General features: G+C 32.3%; 1 protein-coding gene and 1 long non-coding RNA gene across 3 annotated transcripts in view; one reads left to right on the top strand and one right to left on the bottom strand.

Annotated features, from left to right (window-relative positions):
* The window catches only part of LOC127704734 (U1 small nuclear ribonucleoprotein A-like), a 1,100,970-nt gene that overhangs the window by 782,201 nt on the left and 302,776 nt on the right, over positions 1–15,993 (bottom strand). The gene's annotated exons all lie outside the window — the stretch shown is intronic.
* On the top strand, positions 8,490–14,767 carry LOC127704754 (uncharacterized). The gene is made up of 2 exons (XR_007983484.1): positions 8,490–8,602; positions 10,723–14,767. It is a non-coding gene; the product is annotated as an uncharacterized LOC127704754 (long non-coding RNA).

The raw sequence follows: 15,993 nt of genomic DNA, 5'->3' as shown, positions 1-15,993 counted from the left end.
ATCTAGCAAAGAACATAACGCAGTTAGACTAAAGCAAACCATCACTTTGGACATAGACAGTGAGCTGCAAATGACACCGTGTGATTGTGAAAAAAGGAAATGTACCTGCCATTGGTTCTGTACACCAGTTCGTGCTGTATTCAAAGAAGTAGGTGGATATCAAGGGCATGAGTTATTGGACAGTATCCGTCAAAATAAAGGAGAAGCTGAGATGTCACAGATTGACTGGCTAATGGAATATTGCAACAGTCTCAAACCTAAAGAATCATGTGTTAGTATTGTTTCATCAGGAGATATTGATGCCGTTGTAGTTCATGTGTTTGCAGTATCACATCTTTGGCCGAGAACAGAAAATGGGACATTCAAAAATGAAGTTTACGTCATCCTTAGAAAACCAAATCAGGTCTATGACATTTACAACATAACTAAAATAATTTTAATGATAGAAAATTTCACATCAGAAAAGTTTATTGGAATGCAGATTGCCATTATATTAAGTTTAGGAGGGAATGACTTTTTGCCGAAGTTCTACTAGATTTCTCATTCTTCAACAGTTGACCTTTTTATGAGGGAGACAAAACTCAGAGAAGGTTTGGTTACCATTCATATTGAGGAAGGGAAAGTTGTTTCTGTAAATTTTGATGCAGATCATTATACAGAGTTCATCAAATATCTTTACTGTCCAAAACTGTATGACGCATCAAAATTTACATACGAAGAAGTACGTCAGATGTCTATAAAAATGCCAACCTTGAGGAGTAAAGGAGTCCAGCAAAATGCTCAACTGTGGATGCCACCTAAATGTGTTGTTCAAACACTTGCAAAAAATGTAGATTGCCTCATACAGTATTACCTGTCAGCAGGTCTTCATTTTGCACCAATGCCGGAGTTTCTTGTTGAGGGATGTCTACTAAAATTGCAGTCTGGGGAAATTGAATACAACTTTGGACCTGAATCTTTTGCTAAAGACATAAAGGGAGAACTTTTGTTCCCTGAAAATGAACTACTGCAGAAGATGAATTTAGCCAAAAAGAAATTGCCAAATAGAAAAACCCCTAGGACTCCACAAAAGCCAAAGAAATGGAAGTCAAAACCTCAAGCATCTACTCCAAAGTAATTTTAAATTTAATTATTATACATTGTTATTGAATTTTAGAAATCAATTTTGAATTTAGAAATATAGCTCCATCATGCGTAGATCATAGGTACTTGGGGACAGAATAATTTTTTTTGCCCTCCCCCTTTTTTACAAACATCCGTTTGTTTTGTTTTCTGTTAATTTCACGCTGTGGATAGAATGGTTGGAATTGATAGCAAATAGCAAAAAAAAAGTTATTTCTAACACATTGATGTCTGCATAATACAGAAAAGTATGAATATTTTAAATTAATGGAAAATAAAATATTTTGGAAAAAAGAGGGAGGGTTTAAAAGTTTAAAAGTCCCTAAGTACCTATGATATAGATCAAATACGACCCTGCTTCTGAACCTGAACAAGAGCTTGAAGTATCTTTTTCACATCTTGTTGTTGTGGACGCTCCAGGCTCACCTGCTTTAACTCCCTGCACACCAGAGGAAGATGTCAATAAGACCATCGACTACTATAACCAGGTATAGTCATAATAAACTGACTGAATTACAAATTCATATTCGATAAAGACTATTTAATATGTAATGATAAGTCCGACACGTGTCATTTCAGAACTTTTTAATTTTTAAGGAAACTCTTATGATTACTTTCAGTACCTGTCTATAAACCATGGAGAATTATTATCTAAAAAATAGCATTAGGTACATATATGAACCGTTATCATCCATCCCTTTTCTTAATTGATAAGAATTAGCATATTTGAATTACTCATTAACTGAAAAATTGCAATGTATATTTTTTTGGAACACACATATGATTGTAATCAAGTGGCAACTATTTCAATCCTTTAAAGGGATATGATATGTCTTTACAGGTTGATGATGAAGAAGAAAGAGAGAATGAGTTGGAAGAAATTTTTGATGGAATAGATATAGAACTTGAAGCTCTTGATACAGACCTTGAGATCGACAGAACAGACATTCCTGATTTCCAGAACATGTCACTAGATGATTCATTTGATATCACACCCATTTTATATGACGAAGAAGATGACAAACAGGACCATATTCTAAGAACTTTAGGTTTTGAGCAATTTACACCACCTGTGATGTTGACACTTCATCCGCCACCAGCTACTGGAAGGGATGACGACATTGGAAAGTTGAGGCAGACACTTGATGACATTCTTGTCAAGACTGATCATGCAAGTAACCTTCATAATCATGAAAAGATCCTCTGTTGCCCTGACAACAAAATAGGAAGTAATTTGATAAAACTTAGAGAACAGAACAAACAGTACGAAAACTTTCTGCCAGAGTTCCCTTTACTGCTTCTTAGAAAATCCAAAATAAACAACCTTTGCAGTGCATACCAACATGCAGGTCTCATTCATATACTTAAATATATGCGTGATGATGATGTTAAAGACTGGAAGAAACTGATCAACTCTGACCACATTGATAAAGCAACAAAGTACATTCGTCGCCTTTCTTTGTCACTTCACTTGGCATTCATTTGTTCCTTCATGCAAACTCTTTCCTTACAAGAAGCAGAAGCCTTTCAAAAAGATATTCTGGCTAATAATACTGTAGGATCTAAGTGGGAACTTCAATTGCAAGAGTTTATGGAGAAAGGAAAATCAAGAAATGGAACGTTTGCCTTACATGCTGATATGATGGAACATTATGACGAAATAAGTGCCATTGCATTGTCAGAGAGACTAGGAGGGAGGAATGGTTACCACTTATTGCTGGCAGCTGTGAAGTCATCATTACCATTTCTTTTCTGAATGGTGCATCATCATATGCAGCCTACTGCACTAAACTGCTACATGCACATCTCAAGTGTGGTCCTTTCTACAAGAATATGAAAATGGCATTGTTTACTATTCCCCACAAAGGTACCGGTACAAATTTTGCCCTTGATGCACAGAGAGAGATGGATCATCAAGATGTTATAAAAGCATTTAGGTCCGGCGCTACAATGGAATCGGTTGTACCACGAATGTCATTGATTGACTCTTAAATGATGTTCACAGAAGTATTACAGAAAAAGATAATGAACATAAAGAAAAAGAAAAGTCTCTACCAGACATACTAGGCATAACTTTAAATTGAACTGATATGGTATACATTCTGCGAATTACAGGTCTGATATTAAGACGAGGAGGAATATCAACTATACCAAACAAGAATTTATATAACATGTACGAACCTAAACCTGATAATCTTCCAGAATCAATTCTTGATCAACATTCAAAAGAAGCTGGTGAATTTTTAATTAAAAAGTATGTTGCCAACAATAATTTATTTGCCTTTGACAAAACAGACATTCCTGATTTAAGCAACATAACAGGTCCAAAAACTTTGGTACAAAATCTTAAGCAATCAAAAGGAGTTACAATTCGCCACATCCCATTAAAGAGACAACAGACAGCAAAAACAGAAAGAGAAATTAAAGAAGATAAAAGAAATAAAGAAGTTGCAAAACAGTCCAAACAAATCAATCATATATCATCACAGATGAATCTTTGTCAATCTATAGTAAAGCCAGATTGCTCAAAACCCAAAGTACAGAAATCACAGAGCATTCAAAAGGCCCTTTTAAGTATCATAATCCAAACTTATACCAACCAGGAACAACAACACCTTGACGAAGACAATGGAAAGGGAAAGCTAGAAAGTGACGGAACAGTCATTCTAGGTAGCAAAGTTATTCTTCCATCTTTAGCCAGCTCTACAACATATGCTACATTAGAATTTGCAGGAATCAAATTTTCATCTTTTGCACATACAGGAAATGAATATCTGAATTATATTGGAAAAGATGTTGTAGAAAAGATTAAACATCAACTTCCCCTTCTAAAGCATCTTGCGATCTGTGAAGAAAAGTACAATTTCACCCCTGATGACTTTAAAGCTCAGAGGAAAACAAACCAAAAACAATCACACCTTAAGACCGCAGAAGAAGTACTTAGTGCTGAAAAAGTTGATAAAACATCCCTTATATCAACAACAGAAGGAAAGGTTATTACAAGCACTTATCTAGCAAAGAACATAACGCAGTTAGACTAAAGCAAACCATCACTTTGGACATAGACAGTGAGCTGCAAATGACACCGTGTAATTGTGAAAAAAAGGAAATGTACCTGCCATTGTTTCTGTACACCAGTTCGTGCTGTATTCAAAGAAGTAGGTGGATATCAAGAGCATGATTTATTGGACAGTATCCGTCAAAATAAAGGAGAAGCTGAGATGTCACAGATTGACTGGCTAATGGAATATTGCAACAGTCTCAAACCTAAAGAATCATGTGTTAGTATTGTTTTATCAGGAGATATTGATGCCGTTGTAGTTCATTTGTTTGCAGTATCACATCTTTGGCCGGGAACAGAAAATGGGACATTCAAAAATGAAGTTTACGTCATCCTTAGAAAACCAAATCAGGTCTATGACATTTACAACGTAACTAAAATAATTTTAATGATAGAAAATTTCACATCAGAAAAGTTTATTGGAATGAAGAATGCCATTATATTAAGTTTAGGAGGGAATGACTTTTTGCCAGAGTTCTACCAGATTTCTCATTCTTCAACAGTTGACCTTTTTATGAGGAAGACAACATTCAGAGAAGGTTTAGTTACCATTCATACTAAGGAAGGGAAAGTTGTTTCTGTAAATTTTGATGCAGATCATTATACAGAGTTCATCAAATATCTTTACTGTCCAAAGCTGTATGACGCATCAAAACTTACATACGAAGAAGTACGTCAGATGTCTATAAAAATGCCAACCTTGAGGAGTAAAGGAGTCCAGCAAAATGCTCAACTGTGGATGCCACCTAAATGTGTTGTTTAAACACTTGCAAAAAATGTAGATTGTCTCATACAGTATTACCTGTCAGCAGGTCTTCAATTTGAACCAATGCCGGAGTTTCTTGTTGAGGGATATCTACTAAAATTGCAGTCTGGGGAAATTGAATACAACTTTGGACCTGAATCTTTTGCTAAAGACATAAAGGGAAAACTTTTGTTCCCTGAAAATGAACTACTGCAGAAGATGAATTTAGCCAAAAAGAAATTGCCAAAGAGAAAAATCCCTAGGACTCCACAACGCCAAAGAAATGGAAGCTAAAACCTCAAGCATCTTCTCCAAAGTAAGTTTAAATTTAATTATTATACATTGTTCTTGAATTTTAGAAATCATTTTGAATTTAGAAATATAGCTCCATCATGCGTAGATCATAGGTACTTGGGGACAGAACAATCTTTTTGCCCTCCCCCTTTTTTGCAAACATCCGTTTGTTTTGTTTTCTATTAATTTCACGCTGTGGATAGAAAGGTTGGAATTGATAGCAAATAGCAAATAAAAGTTATTTCTAACACATTTATGTCTGCATAATACAGAAAAATATGAAAATATTTTAAATTAATGCAAAATAAAATAATTTGGAAAAAAGAGGGAGGGTTTAAAAGTTGTCCTGTCCCTAAGTACCTATGATATAGATCAAATACTTTGTCAAGGTTTGGCTAATCGTATATAGCATTATTTTTTTTTCTCAGAAATCACTTTAACAACAGTTTGAATAAATGTAGTTTATATCAAAAATGAGAAAAAAATATTTATTAATAAGTCAATACAAAGTTAATTTAGATTAAAGGTACCATTAATTTTATACATTTTATATTGTATGTTTTTTTAAGTTTAATAAATATTAGGAATAAATATCTACAGTTGATGAACAAAATTATTGCATATGAATGGGGGAAGGCTGTCCATAATATTGAAATAAACTAAATTTTTCATACTTTTATCTTAGTATTATTAATTTTCATTTTTAATAATAACTTTTTTTTTCAAATTTCATATTTTTTTTCAGAAAGACTTGAAAATACCACGATGAAACCTGGACAGAAAAAACAGAATAATATTTGATTTATACAAAAACATTTTCTGATAAAGTTCTTGTACATTTTGTGGTTTACTGACATCTGGTTATAATTAGTGAATCCTAAAGAAAGTGTGACCACATAATTTATCTATAACAGATTAATGATAACATGCTGAGATAAATTTGTAGAAATATATTAGTAAATCCGGGCTTATGTCTTAGAGTGGATTTGGACACATAAGGTTGTTATAGTGGTGTGTCTATTTTGTTTACCCTTGTGTTTTTATTTAATTAATTTTCCCTTTATCGAGAAAATTTATACTAGTATTATATACGGTATGTAACATCAACGACAAAAACGTTTTTGTTGGTGGTGACGTCATTGTCTAATTTACGTCACTGATGAGTCTTTTGTAGATGAAACGCAAGTCTGGCGTCTGGCGTATAAAGTTTTGGTCTTGGCATCTATGATGAGTTATTACTATTTACTACACCTTTTTTGTTAGATTAATTTGTATGTTTGTTTGGATTTTTTAGTTAGTGGTGTTGTATGTCTGTGAAACATGTTTATACATTGTTGACTGCTGGATCCCAATTATTGTCACATTAACCTATTATGTCTGTTTGGGGTGCTTACCCAAATTTGTCAATATAACGGAACTATAAACAACTGTCATACACGCGGGAGGTTTAGCTAGCTATAAAACCAGGTTTAACCAACCGTTTTCTTAGGAAATGCCTGTACCAAGTCGGGAATATGGCAGTAGTTTTTCACTTGTTCCGTTGTTTCAAAGCGTTTAATTTTGTTAGAATTTATGGACCTCCCCTCTTTGAATTTGCCTTGGAGTTGAGAATTTTTTTTATACTTTTTTTCATATTTAGAACCATCAGCATTAAAATGTGAACAGAGGAAATTTTAAAAATCAAAGATTTTCTAAATAATGTTGAAAATTTCATGACAAATAAAAGCATGGATATGAATAAAAGGGTATATTTCAATCAAGCAGCAACACTATGACACACAAAACAAAACCATCTAGAGTTCAACATAGTTATGGTCTGCACACTATAGACCGGTATAACATATTCAATTATACATCGACCCGATGGCCTGATAATAAAAAATGTGATGGATAAATTTAACATTTTTAACTTATTAAAAAAATTGAGAGGTGTTTGACGCTATTCTCTGCATTTGAAAGATTTCCAATACCGACATTACAGACTGTCATTATGGTTCACGAGCCGGTTTAGTTGTACTTGTGTCATATTAGTAGTAATTATATAACTGGAACTTTTAGTAATGACAGTATAAGAAATTAATTAAAGGTTTAAAATGAACAAAAAACTCCACCTAATCCGCAGAATCCCACAAATAAACAAAGTAACAAAACTGGCATACTTTATGATACTGCAAAGCACCTTTAAAGCTTTTTAGGGAAAATAAAATTTGTATATTGTAATACATATTTTTTTTCTGCACAGCTTTGCCTTTAGCTGAAATCAAGAATGAATAAACTTGGCTAGTTCCTTGATGCCAAGTTAGTCTTTGCTTCTCACTATACATTTAAATGTTCGTAATTGCTTATATTCATTATATCTTCATTATTGAAATTTTCGAACGTTTTTTCTTAGATATGAAATAATTAACTCCTCTCCAACACACACTGTATCCTGTATGTTTCTATAATTTATAATTTCGAGTGTGGAGCAATGAACAAACAGTGCAAAATATATATATATTTTAATGATTAACAATGCAAAAGATTTTTTTTTACATATATAACCTAATATAACACAAGGTGCACAACTCTTATTTTTGAAAAATGACACTCGGTCGCTACTCCCGTTATATTTTGATTCAGAGGATGTCTATCCCACTGAAACTTGTTATGTTCTAAATCAACATTAAATAATTTGCAAAACGGGGTTTATCACACGCCTATTTTTGTCATTGGAAGAATTGATATTAGTTTCAAGAAACTTTATAGAAGGTTGTGTTAAATAAAGGTATACATATAATTTTTTACTGAGACTAGTGCCTGAGGATTGTAAGCCTGGATTGCTTACAAGTAGTAAAATCTAGTATTGACTCGAGTGTATAAAAATGAATCATAAAAAGCAGTTTAATCTATTTGTTAAATTGTTATCTGGATACTTGTTATGTCAACCGTAAAAATTCTCAAGTTTTTATGCGAATTTAGTATACTTCTGAAACTATACAAACCAAAGCAAACCATCAAAACAAGAATTTATTGCATACAATTCAATAGGTATGACCAGTCTACAACCAAGTCTCTTCTCCAAGCTAACATTACTCGTATTTGCCGTTCAGATTGCCGTTCAGAAAACTGAACAGATATTTTTTAATACATTATACTTTTTAAGCTGACTTGATGTGAACGTGATGATTGCTCTCATCTTCGTATACGCATGACTTTCGACAATTTGATTGTTTTTTACATGTATGCTTTTCTCATGAACTATATTTTTATAACAGGTATCTTTTGGATACGGTTCAAGCAATGGAGATAATACGTTGGTTACGAACCTTGGAATGCATTCAATGTTGGTCAGCAAGGAGCACACCCAGGACCTATTGATAACTTACCATTGATAGACGGTTTGTATGCTCTTTATTTACGATAATTCGATAATTATGGAGAATTATTTTTCATTTGTACATCTACGAAGTTCATTTTATCATAACGTATGGATAAATATGTACACAATTTCGTCACGAATATTTTTAATGCAAAAATTTTTTGAAAGGAGCGTAATTATTTTAACGGTACAGAAGATGAGTCTTGATTTTTAACATTAGGTGTTCGCGTCCATTTGAAGTATCAAATCGCAGGGAAATAAACACGCCAACTTGTTATACGTTTGTAATATTAAAGTAGCTTAAACTGTATGTCATTTCCATTGTTTTGGCGGAAAGCAGTCGATAATCTTTTATTAAGTTACACATATATGCATAACTTTTATGCCTTTTTATAACTGTTATGCTTTTTTTACTTGTATGCTTATGTCTTTGGTCTGGCTGTGGTTTAAGATATAAAAAATTGGAAATGATTATATTCATACTTATATATGATTATCAAAATTATTGTGTCAATTATTAGAATCAGTGTAATAAATTACTTTGCTCTTCATGGGCTCTTTAATTGGAATAAAAATATCTTATTTTATCTTATAGGTCAACTAGCACTTTGGAATCAAAAATAGAAAACGTAACTTTATCAAAGTAATTGTATGCAAAAATATTATATAGAAACCTATCAGGGGCATTCTGATTTCCAAAATATTTTATCGTACCATGAAACAAGAATGCATGTCACATTGATAAAGAGAACTGCAATATTGTTAAACCCTATTCTAAGTCAATAAAGCATAAACTGATCATTAAACTTAGACATAAACTTAGCAAATTGTATTAAGGAAATGCAAATAGCTCAATGTGGTCTTAAAATGTCTTAATTCAGTTGTTCTTATTTAAAATGAACCCGGACATTGATTTGACAAAATTCAAAAAATTAAAATCATTGTAAATTAGATGTACACAGGCAAATTTTACTCACGTGAATTTCATATGAATCTCACATGAAATTCACGTGAAAATTTTCACGTGAAATTCACCTCAAACGAGCTTATACATGATACTCACATGAAAAATTTCATGTGAATTTCACGTGAATTGGAATTCACTTGAATCTCACGTGAAATTTTTCACATGATTTTCACGTGAACTTTACAAACAAAAAAATTGGTATTTTTCATGATCTAAATTAAATTTCGAAAATTAAATGTTATTTGAATACATGTGAAACTTACATGAACTGATTTCGGGTGCACCTCACGTATAAGCTCGTTTGAGGTGGAATTTAACGTGAAATTCACACGAATTCAAATTCACGTGAAATTCATCTGAGTGAAATATCCCTGTGTACCCGATACTTAATAAATTCGAAAGGACAACAGTCATCAATGGTAAATAAACTGCCAGTCAAACCATATGTTATAGTAGCCGAATACTCTCTTATAAGCTAATACATATCTATTCACAGAATAACTTTGTAAGTATAAGTCGGCCTCATAGTGTTTTTTATCATTTATACACTGAAATGGTAGCAATCTGTACAAGTTGAAACTGTTCTTGCGTGTTAAACTCACTTCGGCAACATTCAGCGGAAATTCTTTTTACAATATATCATCTGCATCAATTTATTTTTGGTAGACTTATATTAGGTTCTCAAAGTATAGTATAAGCTTTTATTTTATGTTAAAATATATGACTAACATTTAATATACCCTTCTTTGTTTTGATGATTTAAGTATCTTTTCTACCGGTCTTCCAAAAGTGTTCATTTTGAACATATTTGATATAGAATATTTTAGAAACTCATTCCCAATTGTTCACATGTCATGCACTAGCTAAGTATGATTGGATCAGTTTGCTTCAAACGGTTCACTGTTGTTGACGAAAATATGCTTCTTTTTTATTTTGAAAATGGGATTTGCTTTACAAGTATTATGGAAATTTAATCTTCTAATCTTTAGGCATTTTTATATGCACGAGGATATCCTGCAGTAATCATGTCTGCAGGACCTTAAACTAACTTCTGATTGGATGCTTCCCACAAGATTCTGTTTTATTCTAATCTCAGTTTCAACATGCCGACGACGGGTGCATCATTGCTCCTGGCTCACCAGTTTATTTTACAGTGTTTCGTCGTTTTGCAGATAGCACTGGAAGATTGAAGGAGCTCCTAATCGATGAAGTAGATTATCAGCTGGTACCGCTCAATGCTTGGAATAAACTAGTCTCATGCTACGGACTAGTGAATTATCAGGTTATTATTTGTATCATTATGAGTTTATATGGATTCTTTAGATCGGTTGAAAATCAATTTAACCAACTGGATTTGTAAGAAGGCCAAGGTGGTAAAATCTAAGGATCTAAAACCTTTTAATCTAGAATAAAAAAATATTCCGCATATGTTGTAGTAGCAAATTCGTGTGTTGAATCATGATACTTCCACAATACATTTCCTATGATATCTATATCTGATGTAAAACGTTTTAGAAAATATTATATTGATTGAAATCTGGTACGTCATTGCAAACATGCGTTTATAGGAACCAACTGAGAAATGTACACTACACAAGAAAGAGCCAACAGACCATCACCATCAATGAAAGGAAGGTTAAAAGTTGAGAAGGACAATAGATATAAGAAGATGTGGTATGGGTGCCAATGAGACAACTCTCCATCCAAGTCACAATTTATAAAAGTAAACCATTATAGGTCAAAGTACGGCTTTCAACACGGAGCCTTGGCTCACACTGAACAGCAAGCTATAAAGGGTCCCAAAAATGACCAGTGTAAAACCATTCAAACAGGAAAACCAACGGTCTAATCTATATAAAAAACGAGAAACACTTATGAACCACACCAACAAATGACAACCATTGACAAGTCTAGTTTAGATCTTTAGATACCAGAACAGTCATTTATCTGTACATTTACCGATTGTATCGTGTTCCCTTTTGTGAAATTTTGACTAAGTGTGGATTCGCATTGTGGATTATGCATGCATAAAAAGAGATGCTTATCCCGTTGACGCAACCGGTATCGTTCCGTTTAGTGTTTAACAATTGGTATATTCTAAATGGATTTACGAAATTTGAACTTTGGTAAACTACTGTTTCCTCTTACATATAATGAATTTGGAAATTCTGTTATCAATGTCTAAAATGACACTGCTCTCTATATTTAATTTAGTTGGAGGGAGTTTAGGTTGATGAATTTCATTTGTGTTGAATTGTTGATATTTGACAAATGAGTTTTGAATTTCCTCATGGTATCTTCCGCATATTTTTAACAGAGGAGAATATATCGTTTAAACACCTGCATGGTTAAAACTATCCGTCATGTAGTTTTATCCTAAACTGTTATAAATAAAAGTTAAGAGATAAATCTGTAAAAAGAAGGGCACAGTTAGCCCCAAACTGAATACAAATCACATCATGGGATACTTTATCTCCAAAACGAACCTATATATTATCAAGCAAAATGTTAATGATTTAATGATTTGTATATAATTGAAAAATGAACTGTAAAGACTTTATTAGATATAGTTTCAGCCAGATTTATGAAAAGACAATTTTTTGTTTAAGGGGACATTAAATACGAAGTTGACAAAATAATCAAAATATAATTATTTGGTTTCAAAAATTTATTAAGTGTCATTGTGAAAAAAAAATCGCTATTAGCAGTCAGTTAAGTTTAATTTTGTCAAAATAAGCTAAAACATATCGCTGATGTATTAATGGCTTGCAAGTCAATAGTTCATCTCATTCATGCGAACTTCAATTAAACCCTTAATTGGAAAGAGCTACGCATGGGGTAAGCATGTTTAGTTAAAAAAAAGGACAAGAATGTCAACATTGAAAAGTAAAACAAGGCAGCAACCAGGAAGATCCCTTTCGTTGACTGATTTTGCCCACAAAAAATCATTCAAATACAGATAAAACGATTATTTACTTATTTTTTAATCTATGACATGAAATCAAACAGACCTGGAAAAATCGTCATTTTACGATTGCACGTGCTTGCCTGTATATTTATATTTATAATTATGTTAACATCAGTTCATGTGACTGATGGAATTCTTCGGAGATCAATTCGATGGTTAATTGGATGGCGTCTATTCTAAAATACACACGAAATGTTTGTACATTATTTAACTAGATCATGTATGGTAAATTGTTTCTTTATGATATTTTGTTATTTGGATAGATGTTTAAGTATAAAATATTAGATTTTGAGTCGAATCGGTGACATTAATTTGACAGCTAATGTCCCTTTAAGAAGTTTTTATGGTGGTATAGTATACAGTTTAGAGAAATCATAAACGTCAAGCGAGACATTCGAGCGTATTCAAGAGTTCTAAAGAGTTAGACATTAATATCGATACTAAAATAATGTTTGTTACAATATTTCATAACGAGTCCGTTAACAGTTGTACGAGAGAAATTCAGAAAAACTGACATGTGTAGTTGAACATAAGCTGAATGCAATTTTAAAACGAAATATATGGTTTTTGATTGCAAACCTTCTACTATTTTTGTAAACATAACATTTCTGGAGAACACAAGTCTTAGAGTGTCTCTGTTAGTATTCAAGATCCTAACATAGATACTCAATTAGTTTTTCAACTGGCTATAAACACAAAGTGTAAATTTCATATAATTTTGGCATTCTTATTGTTCGTTACTGCTATGAATTGTACTTTTGAGATCCAATAAACATAATAAAATTCCAATTGATTGGTCAAGTCCACATATACAGACTGATCACACCATTTTCGTCCAGTTTTTTTTTTACTACATAGTATTACACACATGCGTGTTTGGTTTCTCTCCACGATAACGTTCCAAAAATGTGTATTATCTGCTTTTCAATTTCTTATTTGATTCTCAACTGTTTTGATTCAAGAGCCGCAGACGTGTCTTAGGAGAGCAAAACGCGCGTTTGTCGTACTAAATTATAAACCCACCACCTTTAATGAATTTTTAGCATTAACATAAACAATTATTATATTAATTGAATGCCTTGTTTTTCGTAGTTTTATTGGCTGACTGTGTGCACATTTATGGCATGAACCGATTCATACATAATGTAATTCGATAAAGTTTGTACACATAATAAAAGTAGATAAAGAAAGTCTCAATTCTTATAAATAACTTTAAATGTCACAAAAATACATTGAAACTGACATCATATATTGGTGGTATATAAAGTAGAAAATCAGTCTGAAAGTAAATATCGCCGTATATGTGGGAAACATCTCATTGCATAGGTTTTCACATGAAACGAACTGTATCAGTGAAAATTAACAAAAATGCAAAATGAAAAGTATGGCTTTGAACAAATGATAATTTTTAGATCAAACATAAATTTTAATGATGAAAATTTAGGTTCTGTGGAAATCCGAGACTTCACTGCAAACGTGTACAAATTATATAATGAAATTTCATAACAGGGAATAAACGAAACATCATAATCGAATAGAGAAGAAAAGATCATCCCTTTTGTCATAAACTTTGGTATAAAAACATTGTTACGGCAAGAAATAACCTTTAAATTGTAGCCAACAAAAGACACAAATCAATAATAAAATTTAACAAGATTTATTATACACAAGTTTACAAGAAAAATTATACAAATTGATATGTCAACTTAACTGTTAAAATATATGTCCGATCCGTTGTCTTTTCTTTATCCGGATAATTTACCTTTTGTTGAGTTGTAGCACATGTTGGGAAGATCAGTTAGAAAGCGAAAAGTGCGACCTTGCTTGGCTACAGAACACCACAAGGGTAGTAACAATTGGACCAGAGACATAGACAACAATCAGACAATGACGTGCACAATTTTTACAGATGGGTCACCAGACTGGACGGGATTCATGACTCATCACGCCACTAACTCAACTCCTTTAGGTCACATACATTTGTACATCGGATCATCATCAGACGTCATTTATGCAAACCCCCAGAGCTCTGCATCAGTATGTTCCATTTGATAATTTACCAGGAAATCGTCAGATTTACCAAAACAGTATATTACTTTTAAGTTAAACCCCTACGTGTACATGTGATTCTAACAAATAACAAACATATGTATAAAGATATAAGGCAACTTTTTTCCAATCTTATGGTTAAGATGTAGATTTGTGTAATGATTATTTCTCAGTTTCTAAACTTAAATCCACAAAATATTCCTGAATGTGTTATTTTTATATGGGATGCCGCATCATTCGTTAGAAAGAAGAAACAATTCTTAATTATAAGGTTACAATTATATATTATTATTATAATTATATATATATAAATATATTACATGTGAAACTTTTATTGTTTTGTATATTATCATATGATTTGTAACATATGATTTGTAATGCAGAACACTATTTACTAATATAATATTATTTATCTTGATAATAATCTGAATATTCCAAATCAGATATGCATGTACTGTATGAATACAGATATTGCAATAAAGTACCACAAATAAAAAGGACAAATTTATAGAAGTGAATACTTATTGATCACTATTTTAGGACAGACTGCAAATATTTCTGTTTGCCCAAACCCTATCAACCAGTTTCAGCTGTGTGGGAAATTTTTATTATTTTTTATATTTATTTTTTTTATATATTTAAGGGAAAATAGGGGCCAAAATGGTTTTATCTTGAAAACAACTTTTAAAATGAGACTATTAGAGAGTTTTGTGTAAATTGTGTCAGCTGCAGTAAGCGAGGATATATACATGTATGTATGGTTTGAATGGTTTTACACTAGTAATTTTGGGGCCCTATATAGTTTGTTGTTCGGTGTGAGCCAAGGCTCCGCGTTAAAGGCTGTACCTTGACCTATAATGGTTTACTTTTATAAATTGTTATTTGGATGGAGAGTTGTCTCATTGGCACTCATACCACATCTTCCTATATCTATGTACATGTAATATTAGCAAAACTAGTACAAATTAAGTAATTATTTACAGCTTGTCTTGCAGTCTGCTCCAAACCAGTTAAAAATCTTTAGTATTTAGGTGTCGACAACAGCTTTAATCAATATATATACTAGAATTTATTGTAATCTTCATCCTGGAAGATTCTAAGAGTTGTTCAAGCATATGAGTATCGTACGCTGTACGTTTAGGTGCCAAGCTTTGTTAATTTAAGCTTGAAGCATTATGACGAGCAATTTCATTTACAAAAAACCATTGGCCCTACTGGTTCCTAGGCTACAGTTGATTCCAAATTATGGTTGAAATTTATTAATGAAAATTATAGTACAGGTTGAACTTCAGCTAACATGAACACTGGGACTAATTTAAAATGTTATGCTTTTAATTTCGTGGGTACCTAGATGTTGTTAAGCAGCTTGTTTGTTTTTTGTTGTTGTTTTGTTGTTGTTTTTTTGTTTTTTTTGTTTTTTTTGTGT

This window comes from Mytilus californianus, unplaced genomic scaffold, assembly GCF_021869535.1.
Source record: "Mytilus californianus isolate M0D057914Y unplaced genomic scaffold, xbMytCali1.0.p SCAF_6, whole genome shotgun sequence".
Lineage (NCBI taxonomy): Eukaryota > Metazoa > Mollusca > Bivalvia > Mytilida > Mytilidae > Mytilus > Mytilus californianus.
The sequence above is the reverse complement of the archived record's forward strand: the minus strand, read 5'-3'. Positions and strand labels throughout refer to the sequence as shown.